This window comes from Dermacentor silvarum, chromosome 2 (genome assembly GCF_013339745.2).
Source record: "Dermacentor silvarum isolate Dsil-2018 chromosome 2, BIME_Dsil_1.4, whole genome shotgun sequence".
In the NCBI taxonomy this organism is placed as follows: domain Eukaryota; kingdom Metazoa; phylum Arthropoda; class Arachnida; order Ixodida; family Ixodidae; genus Dermacentor; species Dermacentor silvarum.
The window spans coordinates 181941515-181958122 of NC_051155.1; positions in this window are offsets into that span (position 1 = coordinate 181941515).

Here is a 16608-nt window from a genome sequence, read left to right on the forward strand (position 1 = left end):
CCTAAATAAGAATTCAAGCATGGCAAGTTCCTTACCCAAATTCTTAGATCGCCCCCAGAAACGGGGGCGCACTCAAGATATTTTCAAGTTTCTTGGCCACCAAAGAGAGAATTTCCCATTCTACCCGGTATACAATGAAAGACCAGAGAAGACTGTGAGGGTGATCTCATTGTTTCTCGTTTCTAAATGTATGAGAGAAGCTATATAGGCCCAGGGTACAAGGAAGAGCAAGGAAGAGCTCGCCGAGGAAGAGCTTTTGGAAGGACTGAAAGAACAGAACATGGTTAACGCAACACGAATTAAGATGAGGCGCGACAGAAAATAAATTCAGACGAAGCATATCATTCTTACATTTGGATCAAGTGGGCTATATAGTACACTTGTTCTGGTCTCGGGTATACCCGAGACCATTGAGGCTGGGTATATCAAGATCCCTGTCAGGCCATACGTGCCTAACCGGCTTCAATGTTTTTAGTGCCATAGATTCCACCACAGTTCCCAGAACTGTCGATGCCGATTGACTTGTGCTAAGTGTAGTGCTCATGAACACATATCTAAAACATGCGAAAGCACTGCACACTGTGTGAACTGTGATGGGCAGCACGCCGACTACTCGCGGTCCTGCCCATTATGGAAGAAAGCGAAATAAATCTGAAAGGGAAGCGGAACATATGGTTTAAAGAGGCACGCAGGTATCCTACCTGCCGAAGAATAGCTTTGCCGAAGTGGCGCGTCAAAAGCAGCGTCACAACGGCTTCCGGTGGCTGTCCGGCCCGCTCGCAGCGAGCCGGCAGCAACGCCAATCGGCCCCTTGGCGGATGCAGCCAGCGCTGCTCCGCCATCCAAGAAGGACGACCCATCAACATCTGGGCTGGTCGTCTACCGAGTTTCTTCTCTGGAGGTGAAACCTCCTCCGCGAACAAACCACTCGCGGGAGCGAGTGTCCAGCGCCCCGCAGGAGGCGATGGACACAACTCACAGCCAGACGGCGGCGCCAGCGCCTAAGGAGCAGCGAGATTCTCGCGATCGCTCCAAAAATGAAAAACCCTGTATCACAGGGCCCGACAAATGCTTTGTAACCTGAATTTCATTTTATTAACACACAGCACAAACCACTTTTAAATACGCACACGCAAATATTGAAATGGAACGTCAGGGGTCTCCTCCATAACCTCGATGACGTTAAAGAGCTCCTTCTTAAATATAGTCCGAGGGTGCTGTGTGTTCAGAATACGCATCTTAGCTTTCTGCGGCAATATTCCATTTCTCGCAAAGACCGCGATGACGCTATCGCCCCGTCGGGCGGTGTGGCTGTAATAGTTGATAAGGGTGTTGCTGGCAAGCATGTTACATCTCTGAATAACCCTTAAAGCAGTTGCTGTAAGAGCGGTGCTCTTAGATAAACTCATTACCATCAGCTCTATATACATTTCTTCTAGTTATCAGCTTCATAAAACCCATTTTGAGAGCTTCATTGATGAACTTCCTGAACCATTAATTCTTGTAGAAGATGTCAACGCACACAACACTCTGTGGGGAGATTCTCGTGGAGATGCAACAGGGCGCTTATTTTAAAACTTCCTCGTTTCATCTAAGGCGTGTTGGCTTAATAAAAAAATCACCGCCCAAGCACTCCGCACAGATGGTTAACCAGCGAAGCTGAAACCTGCGGCCCCGGTGTTTATGACTGAGTTAATCTCGACGGTTCATTAAAGTATTTCTCAATAATTGGTTACGTCATTGTGTTTCTTAATGAGGTTACACACACGTGCGGCTGCGATGGAGAGAGCGATTTCACTGACGATGTGTCCGCAGTCCTCCGTTGTCGCTTTTGTTCGATGTTTCGGGTTTGCTGAGCGGTGTGGCTAGCAGCATCCGCCCGCCATTACCGCTTGCGATTCTTCGAAATTAAATTGCTTCAAAATTAAATCTGTCTGTTACGGTAAGACAATGAATGGGTGCATATACCCCCTTAAGCGATCCGGCTAAGCATTATGAACGTGCAAGTGTGTACGTCCTACAGACGTGGACGATAGAATTGAAGGACGGGGCTGACCGCTCCAAAAAGAAACCGGACGTTCGTTGAGATTACAAAGTTGTGGATTCAAAAGGAGCAGGGTTATTGTTACTGTTATTTGGTGTGAAAACATATATACAATGTACAGAGAGGGAACTAAGGGAGGGAACAGGCCGGCCCTGCCACCTAAAGATGTACAACGTGTACCTATACTCATTAGGAAGGAGGGATAGAGAGAGAGAGAGAGACATAAGAAAGGGGAAAGGCAGGGAGGTTAACCAGATGGGAAGATCCCGTTTGCTACCCTACACACAAGTTGAGTGTAAAGAGAAGGGAAGTAAAGAGGAAGGAGCACAAACGAGCTTTGCAAGCAGTCACTACTATGAGCGTTAAGGTGACTCACGGGTTTTTAGAAACACTGATGAAAGAGCACCATGTGTCAGAAATCAAGTTGTTCAACACGTCCACCACCAATATTCGGCGCCATCCAGAAGTGACAGTGCTTCTAACTAATTGAAGACAAAAGCCCGCGAACTAAGACGGAGACCGGAGTTGGTGCATGCAAGGCAAGTTAGGGAATTAAAAACTATATAAGTAGCGCCGAGGAAACAGGCAGCCTGAAAAAAAAAAAAAGACAGTGTGGAGCCTGTCGTCCAGTCGTCCTCTCACCGACAAGGCGTGGACCGGACACATTATACATACAGGGCGTCTCAAATATCATGAACCAAAATTAAAAATATGCAAATGCCACGTAGCTGGACAGAACCAGGCTGTTGTGTTTGCCGTCATTTAGGGATACTCAGATATATCTCGCATTCCGTCTAATTACATAATTAGTATTATTTAATTAATCTACTTCTCGAATACTATAATTAAATAAAAAGTGTCAATGAGAAAATTGTAGAGCAATATGGAAAACTCCCGATATAGTTTTCTGTTGCTCAATACGTGCTACATAAAAGTGTTTTTCCGAGCGTGAAAGAAGCCCGCGAATACACGCAAAGTGCCTCGAGCGGCAAGTCGCGTGGCAGTTTTGCGTGTATTCGCGGGCTTCGTTCACGCTCGGAAAAACTTTATGTAGCACGTATTGAGCAACAGAAAGCTGTATCGGGAGTTTTTCATGCTGCTCTACAGACGCCACTTTATCCTGTTGATTGAAAACTTACTTTCACCACATTTCTTCCGTCTTCAGAATCATAGAAAGTGTACAGCTGCAGAAAAGATCAAGAATTTTCAATTCTTTAGTGAGTTTTGTTAAGTTTACAGAATGTGGACTCCACGCGAAAACTCACTGCAGGAACATCAAATATGAGAACGTAAACTATTTCGTGTATTGAAAACCTTGAAAAACACTTATCCAACCACCTGAAAATTATGCCTGGTTCACGACATTGTAAAGAACAATGAAAGAAGTTAAGCCACTGTGTATACAACAACATACTGACATCGAGCAAGAACACCTGATCGTCTACCTTCCCACTCATTTTACTTAAACATTTTGCATATGTTATCCAAAATTACAGCACATTTTCAACCGTAAGTGTTTAAAGATATTTGCGACACCTCTTAAATGTCATACCTTTCGTCAGTGCTTCTGCTGTTGATGCCCTATCTTGGTGTACACAATTCTGTACACAGCGTGTGAAAGGGTTAAGACTAATTATGTAATTGAGCGGAATGCAAAAAAAAAAAGAATCTGAGTATCTCCAAGCGACGGCAAACAACATTACCTTGGTTCTGTCCAGCTATACGTGGCATTCGCATATTTTTAAATCTTGGTGCACGATAGTTGGGACACCCTGTAGGCCATATGATATGTCCTTACGTTGAAGCAGCGGTGGAGACTCAGCGAAGACCCCGCCTAGCCCACGTGATGATGATGCGATGCGCAGATCAAGGGCATAATCACTATATACTACATAGCAGTATATATAGCGTATATACTATGTATACAAACACTATGCATAACACTATGTATATACTACATAGTAGTATATACATAGTGTTTATGCACATATATATGTTCCACTCTCGCCCGATCGCCCCCATCGTGCGAAGCGCCGGGCGAGACGCCAGAACGCGGCGCAATCTGATCAGCCTAACAGCGAGAATTTCGTAGTGAGCCAAGTCGAGACAGCCGTCGTCGTAACGAGCGGCTCCGAGCCACTCGACCCGGCGGCAGACGAGACCTTGATGGAGGGCAGCCTTCAGCCGTGCCTGTAGCCACCACCGCGGCTTCTTCCTAGCGCTTTTGTGCCGCGGCTGCCTCCGTGACTGCGGACCTTTCTCCGTACGGTGCGTATGAGTGCGTTCGGTATGCACACGAGCTTGCGTGGTGCGCCACGTTTGCCCCCTTTCACCTTTCTGCATAATGCCGGCGAACGTAACTTAATATGCAGACTGGACGGTTTTTAGTGCAACATAAAACGGGGTAGGGGGTGGGGGAAGAGGGGGGGGGGGGGGGGGGGGGGGTCGCGCTTGCCCTCCTGTTCAGAAACCCCCCTTGCATGTGTGTGTGCGCTTCCGTTATCTTTCCGAGAGCTCTTAAGCAAATGGCCTAACATAATATGCCCTCTATCTCGTAACCGCGCTGAGGCAAGGAGCGCCAAATGGCTGACGTCGCAAGAGCGCGCGTTATATTCAACCTCCCCCCCCCCCCCCCCCAACCCTCATTCCCTTCTTTACTCCCACCTCATTCACCTCTCGTTTTATTCCTCTTAGTATTCGCAGAAATGCTGCCTTAACGAGCAGTACGCACATTAGTGAGCCCCATAAGACGTTAGTCAGGGAAATTTAAACAGCTTTATATGCGAGAAACGCAAACACATTTTTAAGAAGACGCAAAAAAGAAAGTAATCGCAACTCCTGCGTCCATGGCAAATACTCTAGATTCATTTCTTTCGTAGTGAAATCTGTCACGGAAATGGAAAAGTTATGAATAAATACGGTGAGCGCGGACGTATAGCTGCCGCGAGGTGCTGTAACTAAAAAAAAAAAAAAAAAAGAAAGAAAGAAAAGCAATAAATGTTACAGTTCTTTTTTATGTTTTTTTTTCTCTCTCTCTCTCTCTCATTTTTTTTTTTCTTCGCGGGATAAGACGTGATTTTTTTCTTCAGGGTATTTATTTAATTTTTTACTTTAGAAACTGCAGCACATGTGCCAAGGGTATTTTCAATGTTTCTTCGTGTGTGTGTTTCTTCTTTTTTTCTTTTTTTTAACGTCTTCTATCCTGTTCCGACATAGTCTGCATGTTTCCATCCTGCATGGTGAAAACCTCCGCGCGGCGAACTTGTGAAAGACGGCCTGTCAAAAGATAGCGTCGGACAGAGCAGCGCTATAAAACCGAAAAGTCAGACCACGAAACTTTCTCTCGCTACCCGACTAACATCGGGCTCCACAGCAGCAGTGCGCGGCTGTCGACAAACGCTTTATGCACTTTCCCAAAGAACCGACTATCTCGTCGGCACAGTCTGCCCGATTTCAGGCGCGCGTTACATTTTCTTCGCAAGCCTTGGCACCAAATTGCTGTTTAGAGTAAGCTGCTCAGTAAGTTCCACTGATATCCATTCAACGGAAATTATGACAGCTATCAAGCTGCTTCTTTACTTGTATTAGGTAACCGAATGAGCCTCCTGACGTACGAGTGATTATCTTGAAGGTGGGTAAATGACACCCCATGTCGTGCCCTCCACGTGTCCCTACCCCGTTCGCTATCTCACACAGCATCGAAACTTCTTCAGTGTTATATGTCGCGCCGGGCAAGTGTTTGCCTGAAAGAGTGCTTACCTTTAGGAATTGAATTACTGAGTCGTTGCTGTCATCACCATCATCATCATCATCAGCCTATATTTATGTCCACTGCAGGACGAAGGCCTCTCCTTGCAATCTCAAATTACCCCTGTCTTGCACCAGCTGATTCCAACTTGCACCTGCAAATTTCCTAACTTCATACCCCACCTAGCTTCCTGCCGTCCTCGACTGCGCTTCCCTTCTCTTAGTATCCATTCTGTAACTCTAATGGTCCACCGGTTATCCACCCTAAGCATTACATGGCCTGCCCAGCTTCATTTTTTCCTCTTAATGTCAACCGTAATATCGGCTATCCCCGTTTGCTATCTGATCCACACCGCTCTCTTCCTGTCTCTTAACGTTAGGCCTAACATTTTTCATTCCATCGCTCTTTGTGCGGTCCTTCACTTGTTGTCGAGATTCTTTGTTAACCTCCAAGTTTCTGCCCCTTACGTTAGCACATGCAGAATGCAATAATTGTACGAGTCGTCGCTGTACGACCGCTCAAAGCTTTCGAAACTAAGTATATACTAGAAACGATGACTTTCTTTGCATATACCATAGGTTATCCCGCGACTTATGATGGGTTTTACATTTTTAGTTTTAAGATAATCTGTATATACTTGCCGATTTCTTCGTCGAACGTACATAGCATGCTGCGGAAGCCGCGCAGCGATTATGAAGCCAAAGTAAGAAAAAAGAAAGAAAGAAAGCGGAGAGATCACGGACGGACAACGCAAAGAAATTGTCCTGCTGCTTTCTTCTGGATGCGGCGGTGCATCAGCAAGTCGATCGCTTATGGCCTCATCTCTATTTTCATTGTATGGTTGTTGATTTTTTTTTTTTTCAGCGAAGCTGAGTGTGCGATAGTAGAACTGCTCCAAAACGTTATATGCCTGCCTTAACGATTTTCTGAAAAAGAACTAGATAACTCACGAAGTTTATATTTTGAAGAAATGTGGGAAATGTTAGTTGTGATTTGGAGGTAAATTATTAAGTGTGTGGGCTAATTAGGGGATCGATGAAAATTGCTACACCCTCGTTTTCGGTCCGTTTCGAGGCGTTATATTAAACGCTTATAATGTTTCCCCGCTTCCCTGAAAAAGAAAAAAAAAACATAGGCGGCATCGATTTCATATTCAGAGAAATTGGGGGCCATATTATGAATCTCGTGTACAGAAAGGTTGAAGTGTGTAGGTTAATTATGTGCTTTGAATATAGTTACTTAATACTCGCTTTCTCCTCATTTTCATCCGTTAAAAAGGCGTATAGTTTGTTTTCCCTGTCTTCTCGGTGAACCGTGCGAGCCACGTTGTTTACATAACGTTGAAATAGGAAGTATGTCGTGAGTAACGTACCATAAATGTTTCAGTTCCGTAAGTTAATTACAGCCTTGTTAGAAAATTATGTATTGAATCGTTCCAGAGTGTCATACTGTCATTATCATCAATGTTTCCCATAGCAATAGCATGGATAGGTGTTTCCCATATTCCCAAAGCAACCGCGCAAGCCACTAGGATCTAATTCGGTGAGAATTAGGGGCATGCTTAGTGTAATATTTGGCTGAAATATCACGTGTCTGCCTGAATTAAAATCGTTGCAAATAATGTTGCTCAGTGAACTAAACAAGGCACCTTGCTTATATTTCGTTAAGATTAGGGGGACGTCTTTGGTGATGTGTAGGCGAGGTTCAAAGTGTGTTGACTAATTAACGTCTTAGTAGTAAATTACGTATGCAAGCGATCCGGAGCGATTTAAGCGTGTTAATTACGAACAACGCATAATTTAACCTGCTTCCCTGGAAGAACTATGAAGGCCAACAAGATAAAATTTAGCGAAGACGTGGGGAACATTGTGGTCAATGTTCTCGCGAAGTAAAACGTGTGTGGATGAATTACTGCCTTATTCAAAAATTCCTTAACAAGTGCTCAAAAGCGTTACATGCGAACAAGGTTTCTAACCGGATATAGTCATATGTGGGCAACGTTTTAAAGTAAATGGTTTAATTTGAAGCAACACAACTGAAATTGGTATTGCAAGTGCTCTAAAGTAACAGCTTGGCCAAAAATTGGGTCGTGATTGTGCATGGTCGCACAAACGTGTTGGCTTTTTGACAGCGACGCTGTTTTAGCCGGATGTTCGTCCATTATATATAGGGTAGACCAGAAATGTGGGCCGATGCTGGTGGTAGTGCAGAAAGGCTCCAAGCGCAATGGCACACATCCCTGTGAACTAGCGAAGCTGTTTGAGCTCGAGGATGGTCCGTCGAGTGTACGCCGCAAAACCTCCGCCTGGCGATGACGTCACCATGCGTCGCCTAGCAACGCTTCGCCCCAGCTGCGCCGACCCTCGCCACAGCTGCGTGAGCCGTGACATCATCGCGCGCGCCGCATCGCTTCGCCTTAGCTTTGCCGAGCCATGACGTCACCGCGCCGTGCGGAGTGGTGGAGCTAAGCCATGACGTCACTGCGCTGACCCACGGGATATATAGCTCCGCGTCGCCGCCGCGGTGAGACAAAAGCCCCGTCGTCTCCGCGCCAAACACATCGCCGCGAAGATGGGGCGGCCGAAGGATAGCGCAACTCCGAAGAAGAGGAAGCGTGACTCAAGAGCGAGTGAGACGACTTCGGCCCGATCCCGAGTATCGCGCCGTCGAAGTGGCGGCGAAACGTCGGCGATTCGCAGAAGATCCGGAGTTACGAGCCCGCGAAACCGAGAAAGAGCGTTTGAGCGTCCAGAAGCGTCCAGATACTTCAATGACCGAGTGCTTGCTCCTTGGGCTGTCGATGATTCCGGGGTGATCTTGCGCAAAGCGTGGCCGAGTCTCGAAGCATAACCTCGCAAAAACTTGGCTGAACCAAGATAAAGCTAGGTGGAGTAGCCAGCTTAGCTGTTTGCCCAATCTTCGCACCACTAGTGTGAAGCTGCCCTAATTTTTTTTTTTTTTTTTTTTTGAGAAATGGCGTGAAGCTTGCTTAAGCACTATCAGAAGGTGGCTTGACTTGCACGATGCATGGTCGACGTTGCTTTACTCTGGGCGCCGTGAGTTCAACAACAGAGGCCTGAGTTCAATAGTTCAATAGCTCTTACTTGTAATTAACATTTGCAAACGTACCCGCACCTGCGAACACGTGCGCGTGCATTGCGTGTGCACCGCTTTCCGCAAATATCGGACGTGCATGTAACGCACTAAGAAGCTTTAGTCATGCGGCATTACCCTACATTTTCTTTCGGCAAAGCGAAGCAGGTACAAGGCAGAGACTTACCGTATACAGCTGATACAGAAACGTGACACCGCTAAAGCTCTCTATTAAGGCTACCAATAAACAAAATATGGCTAAAAAAACTCCTAACCTCTTGAAATGTCATCACTATCGCTATACGCTTTCGTCAGTTGCTCGGTATCCAGATATCGCGGTAGCGATAGTGCGTGTGGTGATAGCGTGCCCACAGAAACAAAATGGCGAAATGCATCGCCGCGCCATATGCCGACAAGCATCTGCTTAACGCTCTGCATGCCGTGGTCGGCGGCATGCCTATCTCGCTCGTTACACGCTGCTTATCTCCGGAACCTGCAAAAGGCACTGACGCCACTTTGTTCGCCTCTATCACGTCAGTTTGCATCGTTGACTGGGAATATAGACTGTTTTAGTGGCAGGTCAAGAACGCTGCGGCAAGTGCCTCTCAAGGGAACGTGCACATGCATGCGCCGGCGAATCGCCTCCGTCTGATTTTCCCCTCTTTCCTTCTCCCCAACTTCCTCTCGGTCAGACGCTGCCATGCCGTGAATCCTGGGGTATGCGTGTTCGTGGGATGCAACGGATGCACCTTCTTGTAAAGAAAAAAGTCGGAGTTTCGCCCGAAAGGCGAAGCATCGATTGCGATAGCAAATTAGTAGACAGCTATACGAAGTATAAGGATAATAGTTTTATCGGCCGTATAAAGTTGAAAATGTTCGCTTACTAACTAAATAACAAGCACGGTGTCACGCGCGCACAGGTAAACATGAACACATCTCGCTCGATGACCGCGGTAACTGTTTAAAACGATGGAATGAAAAAGCGCGCCTGCAGCAGCGGGCAAATTGACATTCGAGCTGTCTCGCGTCTCGCTTCAACGCGAACTAAACGTCGAAAGCACAGCGCATACGAAGCTACCGGCACTCGCCGCATGCACTTTTGCACTTTGTACCCATCGCTTTGAAGATGAGGTCCCCGCTGCGCACACTTCGGCCACATAGCAGATCGCTTTCAAGATACGGTGCTCGTGCGGAAGCTCCGCCAGTAGCAGCCGCAAAAGCAGAACGCACCCCCCACCACTACCATCTCCGTCACCTTCTCCCCGTGCCCCGCGATCGAACGAAGAGTGCGCGCATCCGGCAACCTTCCTCTCTCGCGTGCGCGAGATTAAGCTGCGGTTGCCGGCTCACCCTCACACGCTTTCACTCGCACACACAACGCACGTCCCGTGGCGACGATTTTATCACCGTTAGACTTTATACGGAACATCACTACGACGGCGAAGGCAAAAGTGCGCTTGGAGTGTCCATATAATTGATATCGCAATAAACTCTTTTTTTAATAATTTTCACAGAAAGTGGTCCCAAGATGAAAAACACTGAACTGGAACCTCATAAGCTGTTTGTACTGGTAAATTAATTGTAGCAGGAGTAAAGTGCGATACTTTCAAAAGCAAACGGAAACATTTTCATTTTATTTAGTTATTTCAAGTTACCCTCAGGGCCCAGGGGCAATAAAGAGGGTAGTGGGTACAGTGTAAATAAAAAAAATAGATGCAGAACAAATACATAAAAAATAGTCGTAACATAGTTTGCTTAGGAGTACATTTACAACGTTGCTTATAATGCAATGTTAGCTAATTCATCATAAAAATTTTCGTCCTTACTGATGGTTACAATAATGGCGGTATAAGGTGGTTCCACTCTTGTGATCAGTGCTGTCATATATGTTTGGCTCGTGTCGCTAAACTGAGCAAAAAATTCGCTAAATTACCGCTAAATCTTGCTTCAATGTCGCTAAGATTGTCGTTAACTACCGAGTGATTTTTAAATAACGTAAGCGTTTTGGAACACAATATGACATGAGCTAACATGACGTAAATCACCTATGGAAGCGTTTCAAGTTTGTCTATAGTCTCCGTGCAGGTGAGGAATAAATAGTAAATTTATCAGCAGGGTGTATAGGGCTTTTAGTTTACAAATATGTCTATATAAGAACGAATGAGACAATCTGAAATTTTGCATTTACCTGCAGATTGTAAGGCTACAAATCCAGGTCGATTTAGAAAAAAAATGGATACTGGGTTTTTCTTAGCACGGAAATTAAAAAGTCGGACCAAATTATTTCTGCAAATTTTGTATAGTTCTCGGCTCTCGTGAAAATAGAATTTATTTGAAAAGCTCTTGGTCGTGCGTTAACAAGGCGATGACACTTGCGTGATATTTATGTAGGTCAAGTACTACACATCCGCCCCCTTGATTCAGCTGAAAGCTTCGTGCAGTATTGATTTGTACGAAAGTCATGAGAAATTGGAAACGATGCGTCCAGTACCGCGTGAACGTGCCCAGATGGTCCGATATGTATGCCTTTCAACAGTATAGACCTGTTTGATTATGCACCTGCTGCGCTGTGAATCTCACCGTATACACTTCGTTGCAATTAGTTTTTCAGAGTCACCCGCGTTAAGACCCATTAAAAACGGTGTTGTTAAAAATAAAGAAAAGAGATTTGTTTTGTGAGCCCAGTGTGAACCCTGTTAAGGACACCATGTTGTTAAGCACGAGCCCGACCTGAACAGCGCCGATTTGAAGGCAACCGTTGCTTCATCGTGGTAACAGAGGCCACGCGTCGTACGGGCAATTTGTGCCGTTTACTTGTAGTTTTACAGCATATGCTGTTATGGGCTCATTGCAATAGCCGTTTCGGTTCGCGATGGTGCCGCCACTGGGGGCGTACGCCGCCGTAACCGCTATCACGGGAAATGCGAAAAAAAGTACCCGATTCCCGCCGGGATCGAACCCGCACCCGCTACGTGGTAACCAGATACTCTACCACTGAGCCACGCAGGCGCTTGCTAGGGGGCAGGAAAAAGAAGGCCCTAAAACGCTCCCAATCGCGCAGGGGCAGACGACCCGAGCCTCCACCAGTATGGTGGCGCCATCTAGGTAAGGCGCCTGCAAACGCAGTCTGCGCAGGCGCAGACAACGAGATGCGATTCAGACAAGGCGCGCAATCAACGCGATCACGAGCTGCCGAGCCTCCGCCAGTATGGTGGCGCCATCTAGTTCAGGTGCCTGCAAACGCAGCATGCCCAACATGTAAGTTGCAGTTGTAAGGCTTGATCGGGCTCAGCAGACTGCTGTGCAGAGAGCATTACAAGCCGCAGCTCGCCGTCGACGCCGGGCGGACAGTTCAGATCGTTCTCGTCAAAACGAGGTGAACAGACTGCCGCGAAGACCCTGTTGTGCTTGGTGCCCAAATTTGAGCTACTCTTGAGCCGCTCCACCAGCTTACGCTGTGACTGTGCTGCGTGTGCCGCGCAGGCCTGTGACTTTTTTGAATACTAAAATGCAAGCTAGAAAGCCCTTTTGAAGCAACTTTGGTAACTTCGAAGTCACTAAAGTGTCGCAGGTTGTTCGGGCATGTCCCTAAAGAAACAAAGTCGCTGGCCACTAAAAATTCAGAGCCCTTCCACTACTGTGAAGATGGAAGCCAGTGAAGCTGTGACTATGGTAGGTCTGCTATAGTGAATATTGCTATAGCGAATTTATATATTATCGTTATTGACTATATTGAGCGCCTGTAGGCACTTTTGTGCATCTTGAGGACGACAGGCTTGTATGAACGTCTTTGACTTATAGTGCAAAATCACACGCGTCAGCGAATTCACCGCTAATTTCCTTCTTTCCTTCCCTCCTCTCTCTCCCTGTCATCTTCGTGTTCACCTTTTCCATTTCTCCGGTGTAGGGTAGCCAACCAGACGTTATTCTGGTTAACCTCCCTGCCTTCTGTCTTTCTCTTTCTTCCTCCTCCTCCTCGGCTTGTTCGTCAAAGAGCAAGGACACCGGCGTCTTGTTTTCGAAAGCCCGGCGCGATGACGAGGTAGCGCGTTTGCTGCGCCAACTCCGCCCCATCGTCATAGACTAGCGTATGAGCCACAGCGTTCATAGCCGCGGCACACTGCACGGCATCATCAGGATCCTGACGTCAGGATCCTGGAAGATGTGGTTAAACTAGCGTCCGTCCCATAACGAGTCCAAAGGTCAACTGCTGATAACAGCGCTAGCGCGATCTCTACGTCATGAGACAAAGGGCCACAACGATTGGTGGGGCGTGCCGCCTCCGAGTATCGCGACACTTGTGAAAGAGGCATCGGCGGTGGTGAGGGGTATATTCATCATCCGTTTTGACACCTGTGCTAAGGCACAGCTGGCGGGAAACCACCACGCACATGGAGCCGAAAATTGATTATGTACTTCTGGTCTATCTACTTCTGGTCTGGACCCGCCGTGGTTGCTCAGTGGTTATAGTGTTGGGCTGCTGAGCACGAGGTCGCGGGATAGAATCCCAGCCACGGCGGCCGCATTTCGATGGGGGCGAAATGCAGAAAACACCCGTGTACCTAGATTTAGGTGCACGTTAAGGAACCCCAGGTGGTCGAAATTAGAGAGTTTTAGATTAGGGGGACGCAAGCGTAGGGGCCCCAAGTGCTAGCGGGTCCCTACGCTTGCGTCCCCCTAATCTAAAACTCTCTATTAATACGGAGTCCCCCACTACGGTGTGCCTCATAATCATATGGTGGTTTTGGCACGTAAAAACCCCATAATTTTAACTTCTGGTCTGTTGCCGGACACGATCTTCTGGAACCTAGCCTATAACAGTGTAATAGAAAAATGTGTCGCTAAACAGACAAGAAAGTCGCTAAATATAGCGAAAAAAATCACTAAAATGGCAGCACTGCTTGCGACGTGCGAGGCAGGAATGACAGAAAAGATGACTTCGTAATAAATACGTCAATGCCTACCTTATCAACATTTAACATGATCAACGTGTGGTAAAATGTAGTGCGGCGGAGGAATGAGATGATTGCGTCGTGCGCATAGAAGCCGGGCGCGCACACAGCGCTGGAAGCGTCGCCCACGTTATTTCTCGGCGCTCTCACGGCGAAGAACAGCTCGCTGCGATGACCTTCTGAGGTGTCCGATCCGTCGTCGCGCATGTGTACCGCAAGCGTCGGTAGGGCGCCGCGACATGATATTTGCGAGATATGAAATGATAAAGGCAGTCAATTCGCTGACGCAAAGAAACCAAATGAGGCGGGAAGCTTCACGTATAGGCAGTTCCATAGGTCGGCAAAATAAACGAAACTCACTCTGATTCACTCACAAAATGTATTTTTGCTTATATAGGAATCACTCGGACTCAGCAAGTTCTTCTGGCGCTCTTCGTGCGCCCAGTTTAGCTATCGGTGCGACAAAAGCAGGGCTGTGCAAAGATACCTTACAAATGTATCATGATACAGATACGAGCTACCGAGGCGATAAGTAGTAGAGATACATATACGAGATACAAGCGGAATAATTGTATCCGATATGGTACTTGTCATATGTATCTTAAGCTACTTCGATACATTAGTTACAATTCCTCATTATATCGCCACTGCATATAAGCTGCTGCAAGCTAACAGGTGTCTACTGGCGAATGTCCTACCTATCGCCATCCCGACATCCTTTTTTTTTTTCTTCAAATTACCTTTACTGACACGTACAAAAATGCTTCGAGGTTCTAACATTAATCTATATCGCAATTAATTCCACAGCAGTCTACGGGGCCGGCCGGACTTGCAGCAGTAGTAGTCACTGTAAATACGCTGCGCAATCAGGAATTATTTTCATGTCGCCTTTATCACCGATTTGATGCACTGCTTTGCGCTCCATTCGTAAAGCGAATAAGTGTCTTATATTCGAACATGATCATTTGTATAATTTTATAATTGTGCCACATTACGCTTCGGACCGTAATCTGTATATTACGCACTGCAATGGTTACTCGTGTTATATGGAGTAAACAATCTTTAAAAACAGTACACTGCGTCGTATAGATTTCGTTTCTAGGCTAAAGTAAACGGTAGTAAAGAAAGCTTAGGTTATGAAGGTATTTAAAAACATAGGCTCACTAGAAAGTTAAAAGAAGAAGCTTCGTATGTGTAATTTTAATTTAAGAAAGTTAGTTAGCCAATCTTAGTTAATTAGGAAACTAACTGCGACGGCTACTCGACCATCTAGTACCCGCCGGGCTGAAATAACGAATAATGAAGAAAGCATAACCGCATCGGTCAAATCTCTTTTTTTTTTAATCAGTTTCCGTTAAAGTAAATCGCACAGCCTTGCGACATGGTGACGTCTCTTCGTCGCGGACAGCGAGCCTTCTTGAGATTTTAATTCCTCCTTGGAAAAACGACCACAGAAACACTTGCATGCAATACTTCAAACGACGTTTATGGGGGAGACACTCATCTTTACAGGAACTTTTGAGTCGTTTGGGTGGTTCCAAGAAGAGAGAGAGAGAAGTTTAATGATACGAAATGCAGAGAGGTCGGCCCGAGGTACATTCCTCTAGCCAGCTACTCGGCGTTGGGGGAAGGGGAAGAGGGAAAGAAAGAGGCGCATGATGGGTGACGATGACGAGAGAAGGAGGATGTAAAACATATGGCAAGCAATTTGGCATGCTCAAAGCCTACCAGTCCAGGCCCGTACTTTTTAAAAATTTCAGTAACGCCTGGATGGCCTTGAAACTCGATTGAGCGTTTGGCCAAGGGCCTAAAATAACGTCCTCCGACAACGGTGGGAGGAGAAATGCAGTTAAGGACCATCCTCATTTCGACCAGACTTCATCCAGTCGTGCCTACGGAATTGTCGAATAGGTTAACGAGGTTTCCGAAAACATCACAGTTTCGCCATAAGGGCGAAGCAATGAATGCGATAGCAGCATGTTATAATATTACACGACTTGTAAGACTCGTAGCTGTAGGGGCAGTATGAATTGAAGTAAACGTAAGCCGACTTAGTAAAAACGAGCTGTTCTGTTAGGGGTCCTCTGTTTGAGTCCTGCCATCGGGCAATTTCATTTATGCTTATTAATTAAAGCCAACGTCTTTCTTAGCGACTTTACCACTACTTTTCCGTATCAGGGTATGTTTAAAACTTCTTTCCTGGGCCGAACCCGGAGGTAGTGCATAGCCGCGCCAATAAAGTTACGTAATTTTTTCAGGTTTGAGCTCCGTTATTGTTTCGTACTTTTAATATTCAAGTCTGAGAAGATTTAAGAAAAAAGGCATGAGCTATCGGTGTTTTTTTTTTTTTATTACATTTGTGCACGTGTGGGCTGCCATTCTCAAAATTCTGAGGAATAGTTTTGTCAAGAATGTATAAGGCCTGGTATGAGCAACTTTAGTGATAGAATGGTATGGCAAAATAACCCGCATATAGCGCATGTCCTATAGCATGGCATGACATATAGCATACATATACCTAAGTATATACGGAACCTCACTGTGACGCCGACGACGACGGAAAAAAATCGCTTGGAGTGTCACATAATTGTTGTCGCAATAACAACTGCTCACAGAGCTCTAACTGATACCAATAGCTGCTGCTGCTGCTGTTGTTGTTGTTTTGAGGCAACAGTTAGAGCTCATGTGAGTGGATTTAGAGTGTGCACTTGGGCATGAGATATGTTGCCGCGAAGTTTTTTCTCCGCGTGGCCACAGAGGACAAGAAAACA